Below are 26,334 nucleotides of genomic sequence, written 5' to 3'. Positions count from 1 at the left end.
AACACAGAAAGAGAGAGTAAGGAGTGGAGAAAGAGAAAGAGAGAGTAAGGAGTGGAGAAAGAGAGAGAGAGAGAGTAAGGAGTGGAGAAAGACAGAGAGAGAGAGTAAGGAGTGGAGAAAGACAGAAAGAGAGTAAGGAGTGGAGAAAGACAGAAAAGAGAGTAAGGAGTGGAGAAAGAGAGAGTAAGGAGTGGAGAAAGAGAGAGTAAGGAGTGGAGAAAGACAGAAAGAAAGAATAAGGAGTGGAGAAAGACAGAAATAGAGAGTAAGAAGTGGATAAACACAGAAAGAGAGAGTAAGGAGTGGAGAAAGAGAGAGTAAGGAGTGGACAAAGAGAGAGTAAGGAGTGGAGAAAGAGAGAGTAAGGAGTGGAGTGGAGAAAGAGAGAGTAAGGAGTGGAGAAAGAGAGAGTAAGAAAGACAGAAAGAGAGAGTAAGGAGTGGAGAAAGACAGAAAGAGAGTGTAAGGAGTGGAGAAAGACAGAAAGAGAGAGTAAGGAGTGGAGAAAGACAGAAAGAGAGAGTAAGGAGTGGAGAAAGACAGAGAGAGAAAAACAGAGTAAGGAGTGGAGAAAGACAGAGAGAGAGAGTTATACTACTAATTTAAAATGCACATTGTAGACCCCAATCAATAGAGTTATGAAACACTGTAGACATACACAGTAAAGTAAAAACAAAATCTCCTGGCCAGTACGGGTATCGAACCCGCGACCAGCGTTATTAGCACGACGCTCTAACCAACTGAGCTAACCGGCCTTAGATAATGCTCATTCTACGGATAAAGGTGGAAATAACTACACCGTACTAAATAAGAGCTCAAGACATTCCATAACAAATCCATCACCTATTGAGAAATAAACTATGAGCCCCTAAGCAAGCTGGTTCCGGGGCTCTGTTCACAAACACACCCCACAGGGCTCCAGGACAGCAACACAATTATGTGTGTGGATGAAGCTCTTAATTTGGCATTGGGAAAAACACGAGATGTGGGCGGGGCTAGGTCTACACAAGGGTGCCAAATTAAAAATTAAAATAAATTGAACTCACAAAAGCCATGAGGCCGATAAGTAAAGCTTATTAAAGATCAGTGATACTATCAAGACTGGTGTGCGGTTTCCTTTTCCCTGGAACTTCTTTATGTATAATGTTTACTGTATATTTTTATTGTTTATTTCACTTTTGTATATTATCTACTTCACTCGCTTTGGCAATGTTAACATATGTTTCCCATGCCAATAAAGCCACTTGAGGTGAATTGAAATTGAATTGAGAGAGAGAGATAGATAAGCAATGAAACACAGAAAGAGAGAGTAAGGAGTGGAGAAAGACAGAAAGAGAGAGTAAGGAGTGGAGAAAGAGAGAGTAAGGAGTGGAGAAAGACAGAAAGAGAGAGTAAGGAGTGGAGAAAGACAGAAAGAGAGAGTAAGGAGTGGAGAAAGACAGAAAGAGAGAGTAAGGAGTGGAGAAAGACAGAGTAAGGAGTGGAGAAGGACAGAGTAAGGAGTGGAGAAAGACAGAAAGAGAGAGTAAGGAGTGGAGAAAGACAGAAAGAGAGAGTAAGGAGTGGAGAAAGACAGAAAGAGAGAGTAAGGAGTGGAGAAAGACAGAGTAAGGAGTGGAGAAAACAGAGAGAGAAAAACAGAGTAAGGAGTGGAGAAAGACAGAAAGAGAGAGTAAGGAGTGGAGAAAGACAGAGTAAGGAGTGGAGAAAGACAGAAAGAGAGAGTAAGGAGTGGAGAAAGACAGAGTAAGGAGTGGAGAAAGACAGAGAGAGAGAGTTATACTACTAATTTAAAATGCACATTGTAGACCCCAATCAATACAGTTATGTGACACTGTAGACATACACAGTAAAGTAAAAACAAAATCTCCTGGCCAGTACGGGTATCGAACCCGCGACCTTCGCGTTATTAGCACGACGCTCTAACCAACTGAGCTAACCGGCCTTAGATAATGCTCATTTGACGGATAAAGGTGGAAATAACTACACCGTACTAAATAAGAGCTCAAGACATTCCATAACAAATCCATCACCTATTGAGAAATAAACTATGAGCCCACTAAGCAAGCTGGTTCCGGGGCTCTGTTCACAAACACACCCCACAGGGCTCCAGGACAGCAACACAATTATGTGTGTGGATGAAGCTCTTAATTTGGCATTGGGAAAAACACGAGATGTGGGCGGGGCTAGGTCTACACAAGGGTGCCAAATTAAAAATTAAAATAAATTTAACTCACAAAAGCCATGAGGCCGATAAGTAAAGCTTATTAAAGATCAGTGATACTATCAAGACTGGTGTGCGGTTTCCTTTTCCCTGGAACTTCTTTATGTATAATGTTTACTGTATATTTTTATTGTTTATTTCACTTTTGTATATTATCTACTTCACTCGCTTTGGCAATGTTAACATATGTCTCCCATGCCAATAAAGCCACTTGAGGTGAATTGAAATTGAATTGAGAGAGAGAGATAGATAAGCAATGAAACACAGAAAGAGAGAGTAAGGAGTGGAGAAAGACAGAAAGAGAGAGTAAGGAGTGGAGAAAGACAGAAAGAGAGAGTAAGGAGTGGACAAAGAGAGAGTAAGGAGTGGAGAAAGAGAGAGTAAGGAGTGGAGAAAGAGAGAGTAAGGAGTGGAGAAAGAGAGAGTAAGAAGTGGAGAAAGACAGAGTAAGGAGTGGAGAAAGACAGAAAGAGAGAGTAAGGAGTGGAGAAAGACAGAAAGAAAGAGTAAGGAGTGGAGAAAGACAGAAAGAGAGAGTAAGGAGTGGAGAAAGACAGAGTAAGGAGTGGAGAAAGACAGAGTAAGGAGTGGAGAAAGACAGAAAGAGAGAGTAAGGAGTGGAGAAAGACAGAAAGAGAGAGTAAGGAGTGGAGAAAGACAGAGTAAGGAGTGGAGAAAGACAGAGAGAGAAAAACAGAGTAAGGAGTGGAGAAAGACAGAGAGAGAGAGTTATACTACTAATTTAAAATGCACATTGTAGACCCCAATCAATACAGTTATGTGACACTGTAGACATACACAGTACAGTAAAAACAAAATCTCCTGGCCAGTACGGGTATCGAACCCGCGACCTTCGCGTTATTAGCACGACGCTCTAACCAACTGAGCTAACCGGCCTTAGATAATGCTCATTCGACGGATAAAGGTGGAAATAACTACACCGTACTAAATAAGAGCTCAAGACATTCCATAACAAATCCATCACCTATTGAGAAATAAACTATGAGCCCCCGAAGCAAGCTGGTTCCGGGGCTCTGTTCACAAACACACCCCACAGGGCTCCAGGACAGCAACACAATTATGTGTGTGGATCAAGCTCTTAATTTGGCATTGGGAAAAACACGAGATGTGGGCGGGGCTAGGTCTACACAAGGGTGCCAAATTAAAAATAAAAATAAATTTAACTCACAAAAGCCATGAGGCCGATAAGTAAAGCTTATTAAAGATCAGTGATACTATCAAGAGTGGTGTGCGGTTTCCTTTTCCCTGGAACTTCTTTATGTATAATGTTTACTCTATATTTTTATTGTTTATTTCACTTTTGTATATTATCTACTTCACTCGCTTTGGCAATGTTAACATATGTTTCCCATGCCAATAAAGCCACTTGAGGTGAATTGAAATTGAATTGAGAGAGAGAGATAGATAAGCAATGAAACACAGAAAGAGAGAGTAAGGAGTGGAGAAAGACAGAAAGAGAGAGTAAGGAGTGGAGAAAGACAGAAAGAGAGAGTAAGGAGTGGACAAAGAGAGAGTAAGGAGTGGAGAAAGAGAGAGTAAGGAGTGGAGAAAGAGAGAGTAAGGAGTGGAGAAAGAGAGAGTAAGAAGTGGAGAAAGACAGAGTAAGGAGTGGAGAAAGACAGAAAGAGAGAGTAAGGAGTGGAGAAAGACAGAAAGAAAGAGTAAGGAGTGGAGAAAGACAGAAAGAGAGAGTAAGGAGTGGAGAAAGACAGAGTAAGGAGTGGAGAAAGACAGAGTAAGGAGTGGAGAAAGACAGAAAGAGAGAGTAAGGAGTGGAGAAAGACAGAAAGAGAGAGTAAGGAGTGGAGAAAGACAGAGTAAGGAGTGGAGAAAGACAGAGAGAGGAGTGGAAAAAACAGAGTAAGGAGTGGAGAAAGACAGAGAGAGAGAGTTATACTACTAATTTAAAATGCACATTGTAGACCCCAATCAATACAGTTATGTGACACTGTAGACATACACAGTAAAGTAAAAACAAAATCTCCTGGCCAGTACGGGTATCGAACCCGCGACCTTCGCGTTATTAGCACGACGCTCTAACCAACTGAGCTAACCGGCCTTAGATAATGCTCATTTGACGGATAAAGGTGGAAATAACTACACCGTACTAAATAAGAGCTCAAGACATTCCATAACAAATCCATCACCTATTGAGAAATAAACTATGAGCCCCCTAAGCAAGCTGGTTCCGGGGCTCTGTTCACAAACACACCCCACAGGGCTCCAGGACAGCAACACAATTATGTGTGTGGATGAAGCTCTTAATTTGGCATTGGGAAAAACACGAGATGTGGGCGGGGCTAGGTCTACACAAGGGTGCCAAATTAAAAATAAAAATAAATTTAACTCACAAAAGCCATGAGGCCGATAAGTAAAGCTTATTAAAGATCAGTGATACTATCAAGAGTGGTGTGCGGTTTCCTTTTCCCTGGAACTTCTTTATGTATAATGTTTACTGTATATTTTTATTGTTTATTTCACTTTTGTATATTATCTACTTCACTCGCTTTGGCAATGTTAACATATGTTCCCATGCCAATAAAGCCACTTGAGGTGAATTGAAATTGAATTGAGAGAGAGAGAGATAGATAGCAATGAAACACAGAAATGAAACACAGAAAGACAGAAAGAGAGAGTAAGGAGAGGAGAAAGAGGAGTGGAGAAAGAGAGAGTAAGGAGTGGAGAAAGACAGAAAGAGAGAGTAAGGAGTGGAGAAAAAGAGAGAGTAAGGAGTGGAGAAAGAGAGAGTAAGGAGTGGAGAAAGACAGAGAGAGAGTAAGGAGTGGAGAAAGAGAGAGTAAAAGTGGAGAAAGACAGAAAGAGAAGGAGTGGAGAAAGACAGTAAAGTGGAGAAAGAGAGTAAGGAGTGGAGAAAGACAGAAGTGGAGAAAGACAGTAAGAGAGAGAAAGACAGAAAGACAGAGAGTAAGGAGTGGAGAAAGACAGAGTAAGGAGTGGAGAAAGACAGAAACAGAGTAAGGAGTGGAGAAAGACAGAAAGAGAGAGTAAGGAGTGGAGAAAGACAGAAAGAGAGAGTAAGGAGTGAGACAAAGACAGAGTAAGGAGTGGAGAAAGACAGAGAGAGAGAAAACAGAGTAAGGAGTGGAGAAAGACAGAGAGAGAGAGTTATACTACTAATTTAAAATGCACATTGTAGACCCCAATCAATACAGTTATGTGACACTGTAGACATACACAGTAAAGTAAAAACAAAATCTCCTGGCCAGTACGGGTATCGAACCCGCGACCTTCGCGTTATTAGCACGACGCTCTAACCAACTGAGCTAACCGGCCTTAGATAATGCTCATTCGACGGATAAAGGTGGAAATAACTACACCGTACTAAATAAGAGCTCAAGACATTCCATAACAAATCCATCACCTATTGAGAAATAAACTATGAGCCCCCTAAGCAAGCTGGTTCCGGGGCTCTGTTCACAAACACACCCCACAGGGCTCCAGGACAGCAACACAATTATGTGTGTGGATCAAGCTCTTAATTTGGCATTGGGAAAAACACGAGATGTGGGCGGGGCTAGGTCTACACAAGGGTGCCAAATTAAAAATAAAAATAAATTTAACTCACAAAAGCCATGAGGCCGATAAGTAAAGCTTATTAAAGATCAGTGATACTATCAAGAGTGGTGTGCGGTTTCCTTTTCCCTGGAACTTCTTTATGTATAATGTTTACTGTATATTTTTATTGTTTATTTCACTTTTGTATATTATCTACTTCACTCGCTTTGGCAATGTTAACATATGTTTCCCATGCCAATAAAGCCACTTGAGGTGAATTGAAATTGAATTGAGAGAGAGATAGATAAGCAATGAAACACAGAAAGAGAGAGTAAGGAGTGGAGAAAGACAGAAAGAGAGAGTAAGGAGTGGAGAAAGACAGAAAAGAAAGAGTAAGGAGTGGAGAAAGAGAGAGTAAGGAGTGGAGAAAGACAGAGTAAGGAGGAGAAAGACAGAAAGAGAGAGTAAGGAGTGGAGAAAGACAGAAAGAGAGACAGTAAGGAGTGGAGAAAGACAGAGTAAGGAGTGGAGAAAGAGAGAGTAAGGAGTGGAGAAAGACAGAAAGAGAGAGTAAGGAGTGGAGAAAGACAGAAAGAGAGAGTAAGGAGTGGAGAAAGAAGAAAGAGAGAGTAAGGAGTGGAGAAAGACAGAAAGAGAGAGTAAGGAGTGGAGAAAGACAGAAAGAGAGAGTAAGGAGTGGAGAAAGAGAGAGTAAGGAGAGAAAGAGAAAGACAGAGTAAGGAGTGGAGAAAGACAGAGAGAGAGAGTTATACTACTAATTTAAAATGCACATTGTAGACCCCAATCAATACAGTTATGTGACACTGTAGACATACACAGTAAAGTAAAAACAAAATCTCCTGGCCAGTACGGGTATCGAACCCGCGACTTCGCGTTATTAGCACGACGCTCTAACCAACTGAGCTAACCGGCCTTAGATAATGCTCATTTGACGGATAAAGGTGGAAATAACTACACCGTACTAAATAAGAGCTCAAGACATTCCATAACAAATCCATCACCTATTGAGAAATAAACTATGAGCCCCCTAAGCAAGCTGGTTCCGGGGCTCTGTTCACAAACACACCCCACAGGGCTCCAGGACAGCAACACAATTATGTGTGTGGATGAAGCTCTTAATTTGGCATTGGGAAAAACACGAGATGTGGGCGGGGCTAGGTCTACACAAGGGTGCCAAATTAAAAATAAAAATAAATTTAACTCACAAAAGCCATGAGGCCGATAAGTAAAGCTTATTAAAGATCAGTGATACTATCAAGAGTGGTGTGCGGTTTCCTTTTCCCTGGAACTTCTTTATGTATAATGTTTACTGTATATTTTTATTGTTTATTTCACTTTTGTATATTATCTACTTCACTCGCTTTGGCAATGTTAACATATGTCTCCCATGCCAATAAAGCCACTTGAGGTGAATTGAAATTTAATTGAGAGAGAGAGAGATAGATAAGCAATGAAACACAGAAAGAGAGAGTAAGGAGTGGAGAAAGACAGAAAGAGAGAGTAAGGAGTGGAGAAAGAGAGAGTAAGGAGTGGAGAAAGACAGAAAGAGAGAGTAAGGAGTGGACAAAGAGAGAGTAAGGAGTGGAGAAAGAGAGAGTAAGGAGTGGAGAAACACAGAAAGAGAGAGTAAGGAGTGGAGAAAGACATAAAGAGAGAGTAAGGAGTGGAGAAAGACAGAAAGAGAGAGTAAGGAGTGGAGAAAGACAGAGAGAGAGAGTAAGGAGTGGAGAAAGACAGAAAGAGAGAGTAAGGAGTGGAGAAAGAGAGAGTAAGGAGTGGAGAAAGACAGAGTAAGGAGTGGAGAAAGACAGAAAGAGAGAGTAAGGAGTGGAGAAAGACAGAAAGAGAGAGTAAGGAGTGGAGAAAGACAGAGTAAGGAGTGGAGAAAGAGAGAGTAAGGAGTGGAGAAAGACAGAAAGAGAGAGTAAGGAGTGGACAAAGAGAGAAAGAGAGAGTAAGGAGTGGAGAAAGACAGAAAGAGAGAGTAAGGAGTGGAGAAAAAGAGAGAGTAAGGAGTGGAGAAAGACAGAAAGAGAGAGTAAGGAGTGGAGAAAGAGAGAGTAAGGAGTGGAGAAAGACAGAGTAAGGAGTGGAGAAAGACAGAGAGAGAGAGTTATACTACTAATTTAAAATGCACATTGTAGACCCCAATCAATACAGTTATGTGACACTGTAGACATACACAGTAAAGTAAAAACAAAATCTCCTGGCCAGTACGGGTATCGAACCCGCGACCTTCGCGTTATTAGCACGACGCTCTAACCAACTGAGCTAACCGGCCTTAGATAATGCTCATTTGACGGATAAAGGTGGAAATAACTACACCGTACTAAATAAGAGCTCAAGACATTCCATAACAAATCCATCACCTATTGAGAAATAAACTATGAGCCCCCTAAGCAAGCTGGTTCCGGGGCTCTGTTCACAAACACACCCCACAGGGCTCCAGGACAGCAACACAATTATGTGTGTGGATGAAGCTCTTAATTTGGCATTGGGAAAAACACGAGATGTGGGCGGGGCTAGGTCTACACAAGGGTGCCAAATTAAAAATTAAAATAAATTTAACTCACAAAAGCCATGAGGCCGATAAGTAAAGCTTATTAAAGATCAGTGATACTATCAAGAGTGGTGTGCGGTTTCCTTTTCCCTGGAACTTCTTTATGTATAATGTTTACTGTATATTTTTATTGTTTATTTCACTTTTGTATATTATCTACTTCACTCGCTTTGGCAATGTTAACATATGTTTCCCATGCCAATAAAGCCACTTGAGGTGAATTGAAATTGAATTGAGAGAGAGAGAGATAGATAAGCAATGAAACACAGAAAGAGAGAGTAAGGAGTGGAGAAAGACAGAAAGAGAGAGTAAGGAGTGGAGAAAGAGAGAGTAAGGAGTGGAGAAAGAGAGAGTAAGGAGTGGAGAAAGACAGAAAGAGAGAGTAAGGAGTGGACAAAGAGAGAGTAAGGAGTGGAGAAAGAGAGAGTAAGGAGTGGAGAAAGACAGAAAGAGAGAGTAAGGAGTGGAGAAAGACAGAAAGAGAGAGTAAGGAGTGGAGAAAGACAGAAAGAGAGAGTAAGGAGTGGAGAAAGACAGAAAGAGAGAGTAAGGAGTGGAGAGAAAGAGTAAGGAGTGGAGAAAGAAAGGAGTGAAGAAAGACAGAGAGAGAGAGTAAGGAGTGGACAAAAGAGTGAGTAAGGAGTGGAGAAAGAGAGAGTAAAGAGTGGAGAAAGAGAGAGTAAGGAGTGGAGAAAGACAGAAAAGAGAGAGTAAGGAGTGAAGAAAGACAGAAAGAGAGAGTAAGGAGTGGAGAAAGACAGAGAAGAGAGTAAGGAGAGAAGACAGAAAGAGAGAGTAAGGAGTGAAGAAAGAGAGAGTAAGAGTGGAGAAAGAGAGAGTAAGGAGTGGAGAAAAAGAGAGAGTAAGGAGTGGAGAAAGACAGAAAAGAGAGTAAGGAGTGGAGAAAGAGAGAGTAAGGAGTGGAGAAAGACAGAGTAAGGAGTGGAGAAAGACAGAAAGAGAGTAAGGAGTGGAGAAAGAGAGAGTAAGGAGTGGAGAAAGAGAGAGTAAGGAGTGGAGAAAGACAGAAAGAGAGAGTAAGGAGTGGACAAAGAGAGAAAGAGAGAGTAAGGACTGGAGAAAGACAGAAAGAGAGAGTAAGGAGTGGAGAAAGACAGAAAGAGAGAGTAAGGAGTGGAGAAAGACAGAGTAAGGAGTGGAGAAAGACAGAGTAAGGAGTGGAGAAAGACAGAAAGAGAGAGTAAGGAGTGGAGAAAGACAGAGTAAGGAGTGGAGAAAGACAGAGTAAGGAGTGGAGAAAGACAGAAAGAGAGAGTAAGGAGTGGAGAAAGACAGAAAGAGAGAGTAAGGAGTGGAGAAAGACAGAAAGAGAGAGTAAGGAGTGGAGAAAAACAGAGTAAGGAGTGGAGAAAGACAGAGAGAGAAAAACAGAGTAAGGAGTGGAGAAAGACAGAGAGAGAAAAACAGAGTAAGGAGTGGAGAAAGACAGAGTAAGGAGTGGAGAAAGACAGAAAGAGAGAGTAAGGAGTGGAGAAAGACAGAGAGAGAAAAACAGAGTAAGGAGTGGAGAAAGACAGAGAGAGAGAGTAAGGAGTGGAGAAAGAGAGAGTAAGGAGTGGAGAAAGAGAGAGTAAGGAGTGGAGAAAGACAGAAAGAGAGAGTAAGGAGTGGAGAAAGAGAGAGTAAGGAGTGGAGAAAGAGAGAGTAAGGAGTGGAGAAAGACAGAAAGAGAGAGTAAGGAGTGGAGAAAGAGAGAGTAAGAAGTGGAGAAAGAGAGAGTAAGGAGTGGAGAAAGACAGAAAGAGAGAGTAAGGAGTGGAGAAAGACAGAAAGAGAGAGTAAGGAGTGGAGAAAGACAGAAAGAGAGAGTAAGGAGTGGAGAAAGAGAGAGTAAGGAGTGAGAAAGAAGGAGGTGGAGAAAGACAGAGTAAGGAGTGGAGAAAGAGAGAAAGAGAGAGTAAGGAGTGGAGAAAGACAGAAAGAGAGAGTAAGGAGTGGAGAAAGACAGAAAGAGAGAGTAAGGAGTGGAGAAAGACAGAAAGAGAGAGTAAGGAGTGGAGAAAGACAGAGTAAGGAGTGGAGAAAGACAGAGTAAGGAGTGGAGAAAGACAGAAAGAGAGAGTAAGGAGTGGAGAAAGACAGAAAGAGAGAGTAAGGAGTGGAGAAAGACAGAAAGAGAGAGTAAGGAGTGGAGAAAGACAGAGTAAGGAGTGGAGAAAGACAGAGTAAGGTGGAGAAAACAGAGTAAGAGTAAGGAGTGGAGAAAGACAGAAAGAGAGAGTAAGGAGTGGAGAAAGACAGAAAGAGAGAGTAAGGAGGAGAAAGACAGAAAGAGAGAGTAAGGAAGGAGAAAGACAGAGTAAGGTGGAGAAAGACAGAGTAAGGAGTGGAGAAAGACAGAAAGAGAGAGTAAGGAGTGGAGAAAGACAGAGTAAAGGTGGAGAAAGACAGAGTAAGGAGTGGAGAAAGACAGAAAGAGAGAGTAAGGAGTGGAGAAAGACAGAAAGAGAGAGTAAGGAGTGGAGAAAGACAGAGTAAGGAGTGGAGAAAGACAGAAAGAGAGAGTAAGGAGTGGAGAAAGACAGAAAGAGAGAGTAAGGAGTGGAGAAAGACAGAGTAAGGAGTGGAGAAAGACAGAAAAACAGAGTAAGGAGTGGAGAAAGACAGAAAGAGAGAGTAAGGAGTGGAGAAAGACAGAAAGAGAGAGTAAGGAGTGGAGAAAGACAGAGAGAGAGAGTTATACTACTAATTTAAAATGCACATTGTAGACCCCAATCAATACAGTTATGTGACACTGTAGACATACACAGTAAAGTAAAAACAAAATCTCCTGGCCAGTACGGGTATCGAACCCGCGACCTTCGCGTTATTAGCACGACGCTCTAACCAACTGAGCTAACCGGCCTTAGATAATGCTCATTCGACGGATAAAGGTGGAAATAACTACACCGTACTAAATAAGAGCTCAAGACATTCCATAACAAATCCATCACCTATTGAGAAATAAACTATGAGCCCCCTAAGCAAGCTGGTTCCGGGGCTCTGTTCACAAACACACCCCACAGGGCTCCAGGACAGCAACACAATTATGTGTGTGGATGAAGCTCTTAATTTGGCATTGGGAAAACACGAGATGTGGGCGGGGCTAGGTCTACACAAGGGTGCCAAATTAAAAATTAAAATAAATTTAACTCACAAAAGCCATGAGGCCGATAAGTAAAGCTTATTAAAGATCAGTGATACTATCAAGAGTGGTGTGCGGTTTCCTTTTCCTGGAACTTCTTTATGTATAATGTTTACTGTATATTTTTATTGTTTATTTCACTTTTGTATATTATCTACTTCACTCGCTTTGGCAATGTTAACATATGTTTCCCATGCCAATAAAGCCACTTGAGGTGAATTGAAATTGAATTGAGAGAGAGAGAGATAGATAAGCAATGAAACACAGAAAGAGAGAGTAAGGAGTGGAGAAAGACAGAAAGAGAGAGTAAGGAGTGGAGAAAGAAGAGTAAGGAGTGGAGAAAGAGAAAGAGTGGAGAAAGACAGAAAGAGAGAGTAAAGGAGTGGAGAAAGGAGTGGAGAAAGAGAGAGTAAGGAGTGGAGAAAGACAGAAAGAGAGAGTAAGGAGTGGAGAAAGAAAGAGAGTAAGGAGTGGAGAAAACAGAGTAAGGAGTGGAGAAAGACAGAGTAAGGAGTGGAGAAAGACAGAAAGAGAGAGTAAGGAGTGGAGAAAGACAGAAAAAGAGAGAGTAAGGAGTGGAGAAAGACAGAAAGAGAGAGTAAGGAGTGGAGAAAGACAGAGTAAGGAGTGGAAAAACAAAGAGAAAACAGAGTAAGGAGTGGAGAAAGACAGAAAGAGAGAGTAAGGAGTGGAGAAAGACAGAGAGAGAGAGTGGAGAAAGACAGAAAGAGAGAGTAAGGAGTGGAGAAAGACAGAGTAAGGAGTGGAGAAAGACAGAGAGAGTAGAGAGTTATACTACTAATTTAAAATGACATTGAAAGACAGAGAGAGAGAGTTATACCCAATCAATACAGTTATGTGACACTGTAGACATACACAGTAAAGTAAAAACAAAATCTCCTGGCCAGTACGGGAGAACCCGCGAAGCATTATTAGCACGACGCTCTAACCAACTGAGCTAACCGGCCTTAGATAATGCTCATTTGACGGATAAAGGTGGAAATAACTACACCGTACTAAATAAGAGCTCAAGACATTCCATAACAAATCCATCACCTATTGAGAAATAAACTATGAGCCCCTAAGCAAGCTGGTTCGGGGCTCTGTTCACAAACACACCCCACAGGGCTCCAGGACAGCAACACAATTATGTGTGTGGATGAAGCTCTTAATTTGGCATTGGGAAAACACGAGATGTGGGCGGGGCTAGGTCTACACAAGGGTGCCAAATTAAAAATAAAAATAAATTTAACTCACAAAAGCCATGAGGCCGATAAGTAAAGCTTATTAAAGATCAGTGATACTATCAAGACTGGTGTGCGGTTTCCTTTTCCCTGGAACTTCTTTATGTATAATGTTTACTGTATATTTTTATTGTTTATTTCACTTTTGTATATTATCTACTTCACTCGCTTTGGCAATGTTAACATATGTTTCCCATGCCAATAAAGCCACTTGAGGTGAATTGAAATTGAATTGAGAGAGAGAGAGATAGATAAGCAATGAAACAGAAAAGAGAGTAAGGAGTGGAGAAAGACAGAAAGAGAGAGTAAGGAGTGGAGAAAGAAAGACAGAAAGAGAGAGTAAGGAGTGGAGAAAGAGAGAGTAAGGAGTGGAGAAAGAGAGAGTAAGGAGTGGAGAAAGACAGAAAGAGAGTAAGGAGTGGAGAAAGAAAGAGAGAGTAAGGAGTGGAGAAAGACAGAAAGAGAGAGTAAGGAGTGGAGAAAGACAGAGAGAGAAAGTGGAGAAGAGAAAGAGAGTAAGGAGTGGAGAAAGACAGAAAGAGAGAGTAAGGAGTGGAGAAAGACAGAAAGAGAGAGTAAGGAGTGGAGAAAGACAGAAAGAGAGGAGTGGAGAAAGACAGGAGTGGGAGAAAGACAGAGTAAGGAGTGGAGAAAGACAGAGTAAGGAGTGGAGAAAGAGAAAAGAGAGAGTAGTGGAGAAAGACAGAAAGAGAGAGTAAGGAGTGGAGAAAGACAGAGAGAGAAAAACAGAGTAAGGAGTGGAGAAAGACAGAGAGAGAGAGTTATACTACTAATTTAAAATGCACATTGTAGACCCCAATCAATACAGTTATGTGACACTGTAGACATACACAGTAAAGTAAAAACAAAATCTCCTGGCCAGTACGGGTATCGAACCCGCGACCTTCGCGTTATTAGCACGACGCTCTAACCAACTGAGCTAACCGGCCTTAGATAATGCTCATTCGACGGATAAAGGTGGAAATAACTACACCGTACTAAATAAGAGCTCAAGACATTCCATAACAAATCCATCACCTATTGAGAAATAAACTATGAGAAAGCAAGCTGGTTCCGGGGCTCTGTTCACAAACACACCCCACAGGGCTCCAGGACAGCAACACAATTATGTGTGTGGATGAAGCTCTTAATTTGGCATTGGGAAAAACACGAGATGTGGGCGGGGCTAGGTCTACACAAGGGTGCCAAATTAAAAATTAAAATAAATTTAACTCACAAAAGCCATGAGATAATAAGTAAAGATTATTAAAGATCAGTGATACTATCAAGAGTGGTGTGCGGTTTCCTTTTCCCTGGAACTTCTTTATGTATAATGTTTACTGTATATTTTTATTGTTTATTTCACTTTTGTATATTATCTACTTCACTCGCTTTGGCAATGTTAACATATGTTTCCCATGCCAATAAAGCCACTTGAGGTGAATTGAAATTGAATTGAGAGAGAGAGAGAGATAGATAAGCAATGAAACACAGAAAGAGAGAGTAAGGAGTGGAGAAAGAGAGAGTAAGAAGTGGAGAAAGACAGAAAGAGAGAGTAAGGAGTGGAGAAAGAGAGAGTAAGGAGTGCAGAAAGAGAGAAAGAGAGAGTAAGGAGTGGACAAAGAGAGAGTAAGGAGTGGAGAAAGAGGGAGTAAGAAGTGGAGAAAGAGAGAGTAAGGAGTGGAGAAAGACAGAAAGAGAGAGTAAGGAGTGGAGAAAGAGAGAGTAAGGAGTGGAGAAAGAGAGAGTAAGAAGTGGAGAAAGAGAGAGTAAGGAGTGGAGAAAGACAGAAAGAGAGAGTAAGGAGTGGAGAAAGACAGAAAGAGAGAGTAAGGAGTGGAGAAAGACAGAGAGAGAGAGTAAGGAGTGGAGAAAGACAGAAAGAGAGAGTAAGGAGTGGAGAAAGAGAGAGTAAGGAGTGGAGAAAGACAGAGTAAGGAGTGGAGAAAGACAGAAAGAGAGAGTAAGGAGTGGAGAAAGACAGAAAGAGAGAGTAAGGAGTGGAGAAAGACAGAAAGAGAGAGTAAGGAGTGGAGAAAGACAGAAAGAGAGAGTAAGGAGTGGAGAAAGAGAGAGTAAGGAGTGGAGAAAGACAGAGTAAGGAGTGGAGAAAGACAGAAAGAGAGAGTAAGGAGTGGAGAAAGACAGAAAGAGAGAGTAAGGAGTGGAGAAAGACAGAGTAAGGAGTGGAGAAAGAGAGAGTAAGGAGTGGAGAAAGACAGAAAGAGAGAGTAAGGAGTGGAGAAAGACAGAAAGAGAGAGAGTAAGGAGTGGAGAAAGACAGAAAGAGAGAGTAAGGAGTGGAGAAAGACAGAGAGAGAGTAAGGAGTGGAGAAAGACAGAAAGAGAGAGTAAGGAGTGGAGAAAGAGAGAGTAAGGAGTGGAGAAAGACAGAGTAAGGAGTGGAGAAAGACAGAGAGAGAGAGTTATACTACTAATTTAAAATGCACATTGTAGACCCCAATCAATACAGTTATGTGACACTGTAGACATACACAGTAAAGTAAAAACAAAATCTCCTGGCCAGTACGGGTATCGAACCCGCGACCTTCGCGTTATTAGCACGACGCTCTAACCAACTGAGCTAACCGGCCTTAGATAATGCTCATTCGACGGATAAAGGTGGAAATAACTACACCGTACTAAATAAGAGCTCAAGACATTCCATAACAAATCCATCACCTATTGAGAAATAAACTATGAGCCCCCGAAGCAAGCTGGTTCCGGGGCTCTGTTCACAAACACACCCCACAGGGCTCCAGGAAAGCAACACAATTATGTGTGTGGATCAAGCTCTTAATTTGGCATTGGGAAAAACACGAGATGTGGGCGGGGCTAGGTCTACACAAGGGTGCCAAATTAAAAATTAAAATAAATTTAACTCACAAAAGCCATGAGGCCGATAAGTAAAGCTTATTAAAGATCAGTGATACTATCAAGACTGGTGTGCGGTTTCCTTTTCCCTGGAACTTCTTTATGTATAATGTTTACTGTATATTTTTATTGTTTATTTCACTTTTGTATATTATCTACTTCACTCGCTTTGGCAATGTTAACATATGTTTCCCATGCCAATAAAGCCACTTGAGGTGAATTGAAATTGAATTGAGAGAGAGAGAGATAGATAAGCAATGAAACACAGAAAGAGAGAGTAAGGAGTGGAGAAAGACAGAAAGAGAGAGTAAGGAGTGGTGGAGAAAGAGAGAGTAAGGAGTGGAGAAAGAGAAAGAGAGAGTAAGGAGTGGAGAAAGACAGAAAGAGAGAGTAAGGAGTGGACAAAGAGAGAGTAAGGAGTGGAGAAAGAGAGAGTAAGGAGTGGAGAAAGACAGAAAGAGAGAGTAAGGAGTGGAGAAAGACAGAAAGAGAGAGTAAGGAGTGGAGAAAGACAGAGTAAGGAGTGGAGAAAGACAGAGTAAGGAGTGGAGAAAGACAGAAAGAGAGAGTAAGGAGTGGAGAAAGACAGAGAGAGAGTAGAGTAAGGAGTGGAGAAAGACAGAAAGAGAGAGTAAGGAGTGGAGAAAGACAGAGAGAGGAGTGGAGAAAGTGGAGAAAGAGAAAAACAGAGTAAGGAGTGGAGAAAGACAGAAAGAGAGAGTAAGGAGTGGAGAAAGACAGAGTAAGGAGTGGAGAAAGACAGAAAGAGAGAGTAAGGAGTGGAGAAAGACAGAGAGAGAAAAACAGAGTAAGGAGTGGAGAAAGACAGAGTAAGGAGTGGAGAAAGACAGAGAGAGAGAGTTATACTACTAATTTAAAATGCACATTGTAGACCCCAATCAATACAGTTATGTGACACTGTAGACATACACAGTAAAGTAAAAACAAAATCTCCTGGCCAGTACGGGTATCGAACCCGCGACCTTCGCGTTATTAGCACGACGCTCTAACCAACTGAGCTAACCGGCCTTAGATAATGCTCATTTGACGGATAAAGGTGGAAATAACTACACCGTACTAAATAAGAGCTCAAGACATTCCATAACAAATCCATCACCTATTGAGAAATAAACTATGAGCCCCCTAAGCAAGCTGGTTCCGGGGCTCTGTTCACAAACACACCCCACAGGGCTCCAGGACAGCAACACAATTATGTGTGTGGATGAAGCTCTTAATTTGGCATTGGAGAAAACACGAGATGTGGGCGGGGCTAGGTCTACACAAGGGTGCCAAATTAAAAATAAAAATAAATTTAACTCACAAAAGCCATGAGGCCGATAAGTAAAGCTTATTAAAGATCAGTGATACTATCAAGACTGGTGTGCGGTTTCCTTTTCCCTGGAACTTCTTTATGTATAATGTTTACTGTATATTTTTATTGTTTATTTCACTTTTGTATATTATCTACTTCACTCGCTTTGGCAATGTTAACATATGTTTCCCATGCCAATAAAGCCACTTGAGGTGAATTGAAATTGAATTGAGAGAGAGAGAGATAGATAAGCAATGAAACACAGAAAGAGAGAGTAAGGAGTGGAGAAAGACAGAAAGAGAAGAAGGTGGAGAAAGACAGAAAGAGAGAGTAAGGAGTGGAGAAAGAGAGAGTAAGGAGTGGAGAAAGAGAGAAAGAGAGAGTGGACAAAAGAGAGTGGACAAAGAGAGAGTAAGGAGTGGAGAAAGACAGAAAGAGAGAGTAAGGAGTGGAGAAAGAGAAAGAGAGAGTAAGGAGAGAAAGAGAAAGAGAGAGTAAGGAGTGGAGAAAGAGAGAGAGAGAGTAAGGAGTGGAGAAAGACAGAAAGAGAGAGTAAGGAGTGGAGAAAGACAGAAAGAGAGAGTAAGGAGTGGAGAAAGACAGAAAGAGAGAGTAAGGAGTGGAGAAAGAGAGAGTAAGAAGTGGAGAAAGACAGAGTAAGGAGTGGAGAAAGACAGAAAGAGAGAGTAAGGAGTGGAGAAAGACAGAAAGAGAGAGTAAGGAGTGGAGAAAGACAGAAAGAGAGAGTAAGGAGTGGAGAAAGACAGAGTAAGGAGTGGAGAAAGAGAGAGTAAGGAGTGGAGAAAGACAGAAAGAGAGAGTAAGGAGTGGACAAAGAGAGAAAGAGAGAGTAAGGAGTGGAGAAAGACAGAAAGAGAGAGTAAGGAGTGGAGAAAGACAGAGAGAGAGAGTAAGGAGTGGAGAAAGACAGAAAGAGAGAGTAAGGAGTGGAGAAAGAGAGAGTAAGGAGTGGAGAAAGACAGAGAAGGAGTGGGAGAAAGACAGAGTAAGGAGTGGAGAAAGACAGAAAAGAGAGTAAGGAGTGGAGAAAGACAGAAAGAGAAAGAGAGAGTAAGGAGTGGAGAAAGACAGAAAGAGAGAGTAAGGAGTGGAGAAAGACAGAAAGAGAGAGTAAGGAGTGGAGAAAGACAGAAAGAGAGAGTAAGGAGTGGAGAAAGAGAGAGTAAGGAGTGGAGAAAGACAGAGTAAGGAGTGGAGAAAGACAGAAAGAGAGAGTAAGGAGTGGAGAAAGACAGAAAGAGAGAGTAAGGAGTGGAGAAAGACAGAAAGAGAGAGTAAGGAGTGGACAAAGAGAGTAAGGAGTGGAGAAAGAGAGAGTAAGGAGTGGAGAAAGACAGAAAGAGAGAGTAAGGAGTGGAGAAAGACAGAAAGAGAGAGTAAGGAGTGGAGAAAGACAGAGTAAGGAGTGGAGAAAGACAGAGTAAGGAGTGGAGAAAGACAGAGAGAGAAAAACAGAGTAAGGAGTGGAGAAAGACAGAGAGAGAGAGTTATACTACTAATTTAAAATGCACATTGTAGACCCCAATCAATACAGTTATGTGACACTGTAGACATACACAGTAAAGTAAAAACAAAATCTCCTGGCCAGTACGGGTATCGAACCCGCGACCTTCGCATTATTAGCACGACGCTCTAACCAACTGAGCTAACCGGCCTTAGATAATGCTCATTTGACGGATAAAGGTGGAAATAACTACACCGTACTAAATAAGAGCTCAAGACATTCCATAACAAATCCATCACCTATTGAGAAATAAACTATGAGCCCCCTAAGCAAGCTGGTTCCGGGGCTCTGTTCACAAACACACCCCACAGGGCTCCAGGACAGCAACACAATTATGTGTGTGGATGAAGCTCTTAATTTGGCATTGGGAAAAACACGAGATGTGGGCGGGGCTAGGTCTACACAAGGGTGCCAAATTAAAAATAAAAATAAATTTAACTCACAAAAGCCATGAGGCCGATAAGTAAAGCTTATTAAAGATCAGTGATACTATCAAGACTGGTGTGCGGTTTCCTTTTCCCTGGAACTTCTTTATGTATAATGTTTACTGTATATTTTTATTGTTTATTTCACTTTTGTATATTATCTACTTCACTCGCTTTGGCAATGTTAACATATGTTTCCCATGCCAATAAAGCCACTTGAGGTGAATTGAAATTGAATTGAGAGAGAGAGAGATAGATAAGCAATGAAACACAGAAAGAGAGAGTAAGGAGTGGAGAAAGACAGAAAGAGAGAGTAAGGAGTGGAGAAAGAGAGAGTAAGGAGTGGAGAAAGAGAGAGTAAGGAGTGGAGAAAGACAGAAAGAGAGAGTAAGGAGTGGAGAAAGAGAGAGTAAGGAGTGGAGAAAGACAGAAAGAGAGAGTAAGGAGTGGACAAAGAGAGAAAGAGAGAGTAAGGAGTGGAGAAAGACAGAAAGAGAGAGTAAGGAGTGGAGAAAGACAGAGAGAGAGAGTAAGGAGTGGAGAAAGACAGAAAGAGAGAGTAAGGAGTGGAGAAAGAGAGAGTAAGGAGTGGAGAAAGACAGAGTAAGGAGTGGAGAAAGACAGAAAGAGAGAGTAAGGAGTGGAGAAAGACAGAAAGAGAGAGTAAGGAGTGGAGAAAGACAGAGTAAGGAGTGGAGAAAGAGAGAGTAAGGAGTGGAGAAAGACAGAAAGAGAGAGTAAGGAGTGGAGAAAGAAGACAGAAAAGAGAGTAAAGTGGAGAAAGAGAGTAAGGAGTGGAGAAAGACAGAAAGAGAGAGTAAGGAGTGGAGAAAGAAGAGTAAGGAGTGGAGAAAGACAGAAAGAGAGAGTAAGGAGTGGAGAAAGACAAGAGTAAGTTGGAGAAAGACAGAAAGAGAGAGTTATACTACTAATTTAAAATGCACATTGTAGACCCCAATCAATACAGTTATGTGACACTGTAGACATACACAGTAAAGTAAAAACAAAATCTCCTGGCCAGTACGGGTATCGAACCCGCGACCTTCGCGTTATTAGCACGACGCTCTAACCAACTGAGCTAACCGGCCTTAGATAATGCTCATTTGACGGATAAAGGTGGAAATAACTACACCGTACTAAATAAGAGCTCAAGACATTCCATAACAAATCCATCACCTATTGAGAAATAAACTATGAGCCCCCTAAGCAAGCTGGTTCCGGGGCTCTGTTCACAAACACACCCCACAGGGCTCCAGGACAGCAACACAATTATGTGTGTGGATGAAGCTCTTAATTTGGCATTGGGAAAAACACGAGATGTGGGCGGGGCTAGGTCTACACAAGGGTGCCAAATTAAAAATAAAAATAAATTTAACTCACAAAAGCCATGAGGCCGATAAGTAAAGCTTATTAAAGATCAGTGATACTATCAAGACTGGTGTGCGGTTTCCTTTTCCCTGGAACTTCTTTATGTATAATGTTTACTGTATATTTTTATTGTTTATTTCACTTTTGTATATTATCTACTTCACTCGCTTTGGCAATGTTAACATATGTTTCCCATGCCAATAAAGCCACTTGAGGTGAATTGAAATTGAATTGAGAGAGAGAGAGATAGATAAGCAATGAAACACAGAAAGAGAGAGTAAGGAGTGGAGAAAGACAGAAAGAGAGAGTAAGGAGTGGAGAAAGACAGAAAGAGAGAGTAAGGAGTGGAGAAAGAGAGAGTAAGGAGTGGAAAAAGACAGAAAGAGAGAGTAAGGAGTGGACAAAGAGAGAGTAAGGAGTGGAGAAAGAGAGAAAAGGTGGAGAAACACAGAAAGAGAGAGTAAGGAGTGGAGAAAGACAGAAAGAGAGAGTAAGGAGTGGAGAAAGACAGAAAGAGAGAGTAAGGAGTGGAGAAAGACAGAGAAGAGAGTAAGGAGTGGAGAAAGACAGAAAGAGAGAGTAAGGAGTGGAGAAAGAGAGAGTAAGGAGTGGAGAAAGACAGAGTAAGGAGTGGAGAAAGACAGAAAGAGAGAGTAAGGAGTGGAGAAAGACAGAAAGAGAGAGTAAGGAGTGGAGAAAGACAGAAAGAGAGAGTAAGGAGTGGAGAAAGACAGAGTAAGGAGTGGAGAAAGAGAGAGTAAGGAGTGGAGAAAGACAGAAAGAGAGAGTAAGGAGTGGACAAAGAGAGGAAGAGAGAGTAAGGAGTGGAGAAAGAGAAAGAGAGAGTAAGGAGTGGAGAAAGACAGAAAGAGAGAGTAAGGAGTGGAGAAAGACAGAGTAAGGAGTGGAGAAAGACAGAGTGGAGAAAGACAGAAAGAGAGAGTAAGGAGTGGAGAAAGACAGAAAGAGAGAGTAAGGAGTGGAGAAAGACAGAAAGAGAGAGTAAGGAGTGGAGAAAGACAGAAAGTAAGGAGTGGAGAAAGACAGAAGAAAGAGAGAGTAAGGAGTGGAGAAAGACAGAAAGAGGAGTAAAGTGGAGAAAGACAGAAAGAGAGAGTAAGGAGTGGAGAAAGACAGAAAAGAGAGTAAGGAGTGGAGAAAGACAGAAAGAGAGAGTAAGGAGTGGAGAAAGACAGAGTAAGGAGTGGAGAAAGAGAGAGTAAGGAGTGGAGAAAGACAGAAAGAGAGAGTAAGGAGTGGAGAAAGACAGAAAGAGAGAGTAAGGAGTGGAGAAAGACAGAAAGAGAGAGTAAGGAGTGGAGAAAGACAGAAAGGAGTGGGAAAGAGAAAGAAGAAAGAGTGGAGAAAACAGAGAGAGTAAGTGGAGTGGAGAAAGACAGAGTAAAGGTGGAGAAAGACAGAAAGAGAGAGTAAGGAGTGGAGAAAGACAGAAAGAGAGAGTAAGGAGTGGAGAAAGACAGAAAGAGAGTAAGGAGTGGAGAAAGAGAGAGTAAGGAGTGGAGAAAGACAGAAAGAGAGAGTAAGGAGTGGACAAAGACAGAGAAAGAGAGAGAAGGAGTGGAGAAAGACAGAAGAGAGAGTAAGGAGGTGGAGAAAGACAGAAAGAGAGAGTAAGGAGTGGAGAAAGACAGAGTAAGGAGTGGAGAAAGACAGAGTAAGGAGTGGAGAAAGACAGAAAGAGAGAGTAAGGAGTGGAGAAAGACAGAAAGAGAGAGTAAGGAGTGGAGAAAGACAGAAAGAGAGAGTAAAGGAGTGGAGAAAGACAGAGTAAGAGTGGAGAAAAGAGAGAGTAAGGAGTGGAGAAAGACAGAAAGAGAGAGTAAGGAGTGGAGAAAGACAGAGTAAGGAGTGGAGAAAGACAGAAAGAGAGAGTAAGGAGTGGAGAAAGACAGAAAGAGAGAGTAAGAGTGGAGAGAAAAGAGAGTAAGGAGTGGAGAAAGACAGAAAGAGAGAGTAAGGAGTGGAGAAAGAAGAGAGAGTAAAAACAGAGAAAGAGAGAGTGAGTGGAGAAAGAGAGAGTAAGTTAGAAAGACACTAGTAAGGAGGAGAAAGACAGAAAATGAGATAAGGAGAGAATCAAGACAGAGTAACAGTGGAGAAAGACAGAAAGAGAGAGTAAGTGGAGACAGAAAAACAAGTGGAGAAAGACAGAAAGAGCCAGTAAGGAGTGGAGAAAAAGAAAGAGAGAGTAAGGAGTGGAGAAAGACAGAAAAGAGAGTAAGGAGTGGAGAAAGACAGAGAAAGAGAAAGTAAAGGAGTGGAGAAAGACAGAAAGAGAGAGTAAGGAGTGGAGAAAGAGAGAGTAACAAGTGGAGAAAAAGACAGAGTAAGGAGTGGAGAAAGACAGAAAGAGAAAGAGGGAGTAAGGAGTGAGAGAAAGTGAGAGAAAGAGAGAGTAAGGAGTGGAGAAAGACAGAGTAACAAGGAGTGGAGAAAGACAGAAAGGAGTGAAAGACAGAAAAGAGACAAAAGTGGAGAAAGACAGAAAGAGAGAGTAAGTGGAAGAAAGAGAGATTAAGGAGTGGAGAAAGACACAAGAGTAAGGAGTGGAGAAAGAAAGAGAGAGTAAGGAGTGGAGAAAGACAGAAAGAGACTGTAATATTTTGGAGAATTTCAGTAAAGGAGAAAGACAGAGTAAGGAGTGGAGAAAGACATGAAGAGAGAGTAATGAGGAGAAAGACAGACAAGTAAAGAGAGAGTAAGGATGGAGAAAGACAGAAAGAGAGAGTAAGGAGTGGAGAAAGACAGAGTAAGGAGTGGAGAAAGAGAGAGTAAGGAGTGGAGAAAGACAGAAAGAGAGAGTAAGGAGTGGGAGAAAGACAGAAAAGAGAGTAAGGAGTGGAGAAAGACAGAAAGAGAGAGCAAGGAGTGGAGAAAGACAGAAAGAGAGAGTAAGGAGTGGAGAAAGACAGAAAGAGAGAGTAAGGAGGGGAAAAGAGAGTAAGGAGTGGAGAAAGAGAGAGTAAGGAGTGGAGAAAGAGAAAGAGAGAGTAAGGAGTGGAGAAAGACAGAAAGAGAGAGTAAGGAGTGGAGAAAGACAGAAAGAGAGAGTAAGGAGTGGAGAAAGACAGAAGAGAGAGTAAGGAGTGGAGAAAGACAGAAAGAGAGAGTAAGGAGTGGAGAAAGACAGAAAAGAGTGGAGAAAGAGAAAGGAGAAAGAGAGAGTAAAGTGGAGAAAGAGAGAGTAAGGAGTGGAGAAAGACAGAAAGAGAGAGTAAGGAGTGGACAAAGAGAGAGTAAGGAGTGGAGAAAGAGAGAGTAAGGAGTGGAGAAAGACAGAAAGAGAGAGTAAGGAGTGGAGAAAGACAGAAAGAGAGAGTAAGGAGTGGAGAAAGACAGAAAGAGAGAGTAAGGAGTGGAGAAAGACAGAGTAAGGAGTGGAGAAAGACAGAAAGAGAGAGTAAGGAGTGGAGAAAGACAGAGTAAGGAGTGGAGAAAGACAGAAAGAGAGAGTAAGGAGTGGAGAAAGACAGAAAGAGAGAGTAAGGAGTGGAGAAAGACAGAAATCACCTGGAGAGACAGAGTAAGGAGTGGAGAAAGACAGAAAGAGAGAGTAAGGAGTGGAGAAAACAGAAAGAGAGAGTAAGGAGTGGAGAAAGACAGAGAAGTGGAGAGAGAGTAAGGAGTGTGGAGAAAGAGAGAGTAAGGAGTGGAGAAAGGAGAAAGAGAGAGTAAGGAGTGGAGAAAGAGAGAGTAAGGAGTGGAGAAAGAGAGAAAGGAGTGGAGAAAGACAGAAAGAGAGAGTAAGGAGTGGAGAAAGACAGAAAGAGAGAGTAAGGAGTGGAGAAAGAGAAAGAGAGAGTAAGGAGTGGAGAAAGACAGAGTAAGGAGTGGAGAAAGACAGAAAGAGAGAGTAAGGAGTGGAGAAAAAGAGAGAGTAAGGAGTGGAGAAAGACAGAAAGAAAGTAAGGAGTGGAGAAAGACAGAAAGAGAGAGTAAGGAGTGGAGAAAGACAGAAAGAGAGAGTAAGGAGTGGAGAAAGACAGAAAGAGAGAGTGGAGAAAGACAGAGTAAGGAGTGGAGAAAGAGAGAGTAAGGAGTGGAGAAAGACAGAAAGAGAGAGTAAGGAGTGGAGAAAGAGAGAGAGAGAGTAAGGAGTGGAGAAAGACAGAGTAAGGAGTGGAGAAAGACAGATAAGAGAGAAGGGAGTGGAAAGAAAGAGAGAGAGAGTGGAGAAAGACAGAAAGAGAGAGTAAGGAGGAGAAAGAGAGAGTAAGGAGTGGAGAAAGAGAGAGTAAGGAGTGGAGAAAGACAGAAAGAGAGAGTAAGGAGTGGAGAAAGACAGAAAGAGAGAGTAAGGAGTGGAGAAAGACAGAAAGAGTAAGGAGTGGAGAAAGACAGAGTAAAGAGAGAGTAAGGAGTGGAGAAAGACAGAAAGAGAGAGTAAGGAGTGGATTGTGGAAAGACAGAAAAGAGAGTAAGGAGTGGAGAAAGACAGAAAGAGAGAGTAAGGAGTGGAGAAAGACAGAAAGAGAGAGTAAGGAGTGGAGAAAGACAGAAAGAGAGTAAGGAGTGGAGAAAGACAGAAAGAGAGAGTAAGGAGTGGAGAAAGACAGAAAGAGAGAGTAGGAGTGGGAGTGGAGAAAGAAGAGTAAGAGTGGAGAAAGACAGAGAGAGAGTAAGTGGAGAAAGACAGAAAGAGAAGAAAGACAGAGAGAAAAACAGAGTAAGGAGTGGAGAAAGACAGAAAGAGAGAGTAAGGAGTGGAGAAAGACAAAAAATGTAACATTGGAGAAAGACAAAAGAGTTAGTGAGGACTGGAGAAAGACAGTAAAGTAAAGTGGAAAATCTCCAGAGTAAGGAGGGAGAAAGAGAGAGTAGAGAGAGTAAGGAGAAAAAGACAGAAAGAGAGAGTAAGGAGTGGAGAAAGACAGAAAGAGAGAGTAAGGAGTGGAGAAAGACAGAAAGAGAGAGTAAGGAGTGGAGAAAGACAGAGTAAGGAGGTGGAAATAAAGACAGTACTAAAAAGAGCTCAAGATTGGCAAACAAATGGATCAATTGAAAGAGTAGAGTAAGGAGTGGAGAAAGAGAGAGTAAGGAGGAGAAAGACAGAAAGCAACAGATAAGGATGTGGTGGAAAGACAGAAAGAGAGAGTAAGGCATTGGAGAAAGACAGAGAAAGAGAGAGTAAGAGTGGAGAAAGACAGAGTAAGGAGTGGAGCCAAATTAAAAATTAAAAGAGAGAGTAAGGAAGAAAGACAGAAAAAAGTAAGGATGGAGAAAGACAGAAAGAGAGAGTAGGAGAAAAGAGCTTAGAAAGAGAAAGATCAGTGATGGAGAAAGAAGAGTAAGGGTGGAGAAAGAAGAAAGAGAGAGTAAGGAGTGGAGAAAGACAGAAAGAGAGAGTAAGGAGTGGAGAAAGACAGAAAAGAGAGTAGGAGTGGAGAAAGACAGAAAGAGAGAGTAAGGAGTGGAGAAAGACAGATAAGAGAGAGTAAGGATGGAAAAAAAAAGACAGAAAGAGAGAGTGAGTGGAGAAAGACAGATGTGGAGAAAGACAGAGTAAGGAGTGGAGAAAGACAGAAAGAGAGAGTAAGGAGTGGAGAAAGACAGAAAGAGAGAGTAAGGAGTGGAGAAAGAGAGTTGGAGAAAGACAGAAGATGGAGAAAGAGAGAGTAAGGAGTGGAGAAAGACAGAAAGAGAGAGTAAGGAGTGGAGAAAGACAGAAAGAGAGAGTAAGGAGTGGAGAAAGACAGAAAGAGAGAGTAAGGAGTGGAGAAAGACAGAAAGAGAGAAGGAGTGGAGAAAGACAGAAAGAGAGTAAGGAGTGGAGAAAGAGAGAGTAAGGAGTGGAGAAAGAGAGAGTAAGGAGTGGAGAAAGACAGAAAGAGAGAGTAAGGAGTGGAGAAAGACAGAAAGAGAGAGTAAGGAGTGGAGAAAGACAGAAAGAGAGAGTAAGGAGTGGAGAAAGACAGAAAGAGGAGTAAAGAGAGAGTAAGGAGAGAAAGAGAGAGTAAGGAGTGGAGAAAAGAAAGAGAGTAAGGAGTGGAGAAAGACAGAAAGAGAGAAGAGTAAGGAGTGGAGAAAGACAGAAAGAGAGAGTAAGGAGGGAGAAAAAGACAGAGTAAGGAGTGGAGA

The 26,334-nt window shown here is 41.8% G+C and overlaps 13 non-coding genes across 13 annotated transcripts; all 13 read right to left on the bottom strand.

Moving 5' to 3' along the window:
• Positions 1–683: 683 nt before the first annotated feature.
• On the bottom strand, positions 684–755 carry trnai-aau (transfer RNA isoleucine (anticodon AAU)). Its single transcript has one exon. It is a non-coding gene; the product is annotated as a tRNA-Ile (tRNA).
• Positions 756–1,871: 1,116 nt separating this feature from the next.
• trnai-aau (transfer RNA isoleucine (anticodon AAU)) lies at positions 1,872–1,945 on the bottom strand. The gene has a single exon. It is a non-coding gene; the product is annotated as a tRNA-Ile (tRNA).
• Positions 1,946–3,047: 1,102 nt separating this feature from the next.
• trnai-aau (transfer RNA isoleucine (anticodon AAU)) lies at positions 3,048–3,121 on the bottom strand. Its single transcript has one exon. It is a non-coding gene; the product is annotated as a tRNA-Ile (tRNA).
• A 1,109-nt stretch (positions 3,122–4,230) lies between these two features.
• trnai-aau (transfer RNA isoleucine (anticodon AAU)) lies at positions 4,231–4,304 on the bottom strand. The gene has a single exon. It is a non-coding gene; the product is annotated as a tRNA-Ile (tRNA).
• Positions 4,305–5,465: 1,161 nt separating this feature from the next.
• Positions 5,466–5,539, bottom strand: trnai-aau (transfer RNA isoleucine (anticodon AAU)). Its single transcript has one exon. It is a non-coding gene; the product is annotated as a tRNA-Ile (tRNA).
• Positions 5,540–6,622: 1,083 nt separating this feature from the next.
• trnai-aau (transfer RNA isoleucine (anticodon AAU)) lies at positions 6,623–6,695 on the bottom strand. Its single transcript has one exon. It is a non-coding gene; the product is annotated as a tRNA-Ile (tRNA).
• A 1,294-nt stretch (positions 6,696–7,989) lies between these two features.
• Positions 7,990–8,063, bottom strand: trnai-aau (transfer RNA isoleucine (anticodon AAU)). Its single transcript has one exon. It is a non-coding gene; the product is annotated as a tRNA-Ile (tRNA).
• A 3,071-nt stretch (positions 8,064–11,134) lies between these two features.
• On the bottom strand, positions 11,135–11,208 carry trnai-aau (transfer RNA isoleucine (anticodon AAU)). Its single transcript has one exon. It is a non-coding gene; the product is annotated as a tRNA-Ile (tRNA).
• Positions 11,209–13,607: 2,399 nt separating this feature from the next.
• On the bottom strand, positions 13,608–13,681 carry trnai-aau (transfer RNA isoleucine (anticodon AAU)). Its single transcript has one exon. It is a non-coding gene; the product is annotated as a tRNA-Ile (tRNA).
• Positions 13,682–15,251: 1,570 nt separating this feature from the next.
• On the bottom strand, positions 15,252–15,325 carry trnai-aau (transfer RNA isoleucine (anticodon AAU)). The gene has a single exon. It is a non-coding gene; the product is annotated as a tRNA-Ile (tRNA).
• Positions 15,326–16,560: 1,235 nt separating this feature from the next.
• On the bottom strand, positions 16,561–16,634 carry trnai-aau (transfer RNA isoleucine (anticodon AAU)). Its single transcript has one exon. It is a non-coding gene; the product is annotated as a tRNA-Ile (tRNA).
• A 1,885-nt stretch (positions 16,635–18,519) lies between these two features.
• On the bottom strand, positions 18,520–18,593 carry trnai-aau (transfer RNA isoleucine (anticodon AAU)). The gene has a single exon. It is a non-coding gene; the product is annotated as a tRNA-Ile (tRNA).
• A 1,288-nt stretch (positions 18,594–19,881) lies between these two features.
• trnai-aau (transfer RNA isoleucine (anticodon AAU)) lies at positions 19,882–19,955 on the bottom strand. The gene has a single exon. It is a non-coding gene; the product is annotated as a tRNA-Ile (tRNA).
• Positions 19,956–26,334: the final 6,379 nt, after the last annotated feature.

The sequence above is a fragment of the Oncorhynchus nerka genome, linkage group LG18 (assembly GCF_034236695.1).
Source record: "Oncorhynchus nerka isolate Pitt River linkage group LG18, Oner_Uvic_2.0, whole genome shotgun sequence".
Taxonomy (NCBI): domain Eukaryota; kingdom Metazoa; phylum Chordata; class Actinopteri; order Salmoniformes; family Salmonidae; genus Oncorhynchus; species Oncorhynchus nerka.
Note: the sequence above shows the minus strand (reverse complement) of the source record. Positions and strands in the feature narration are given on the sequence as shown.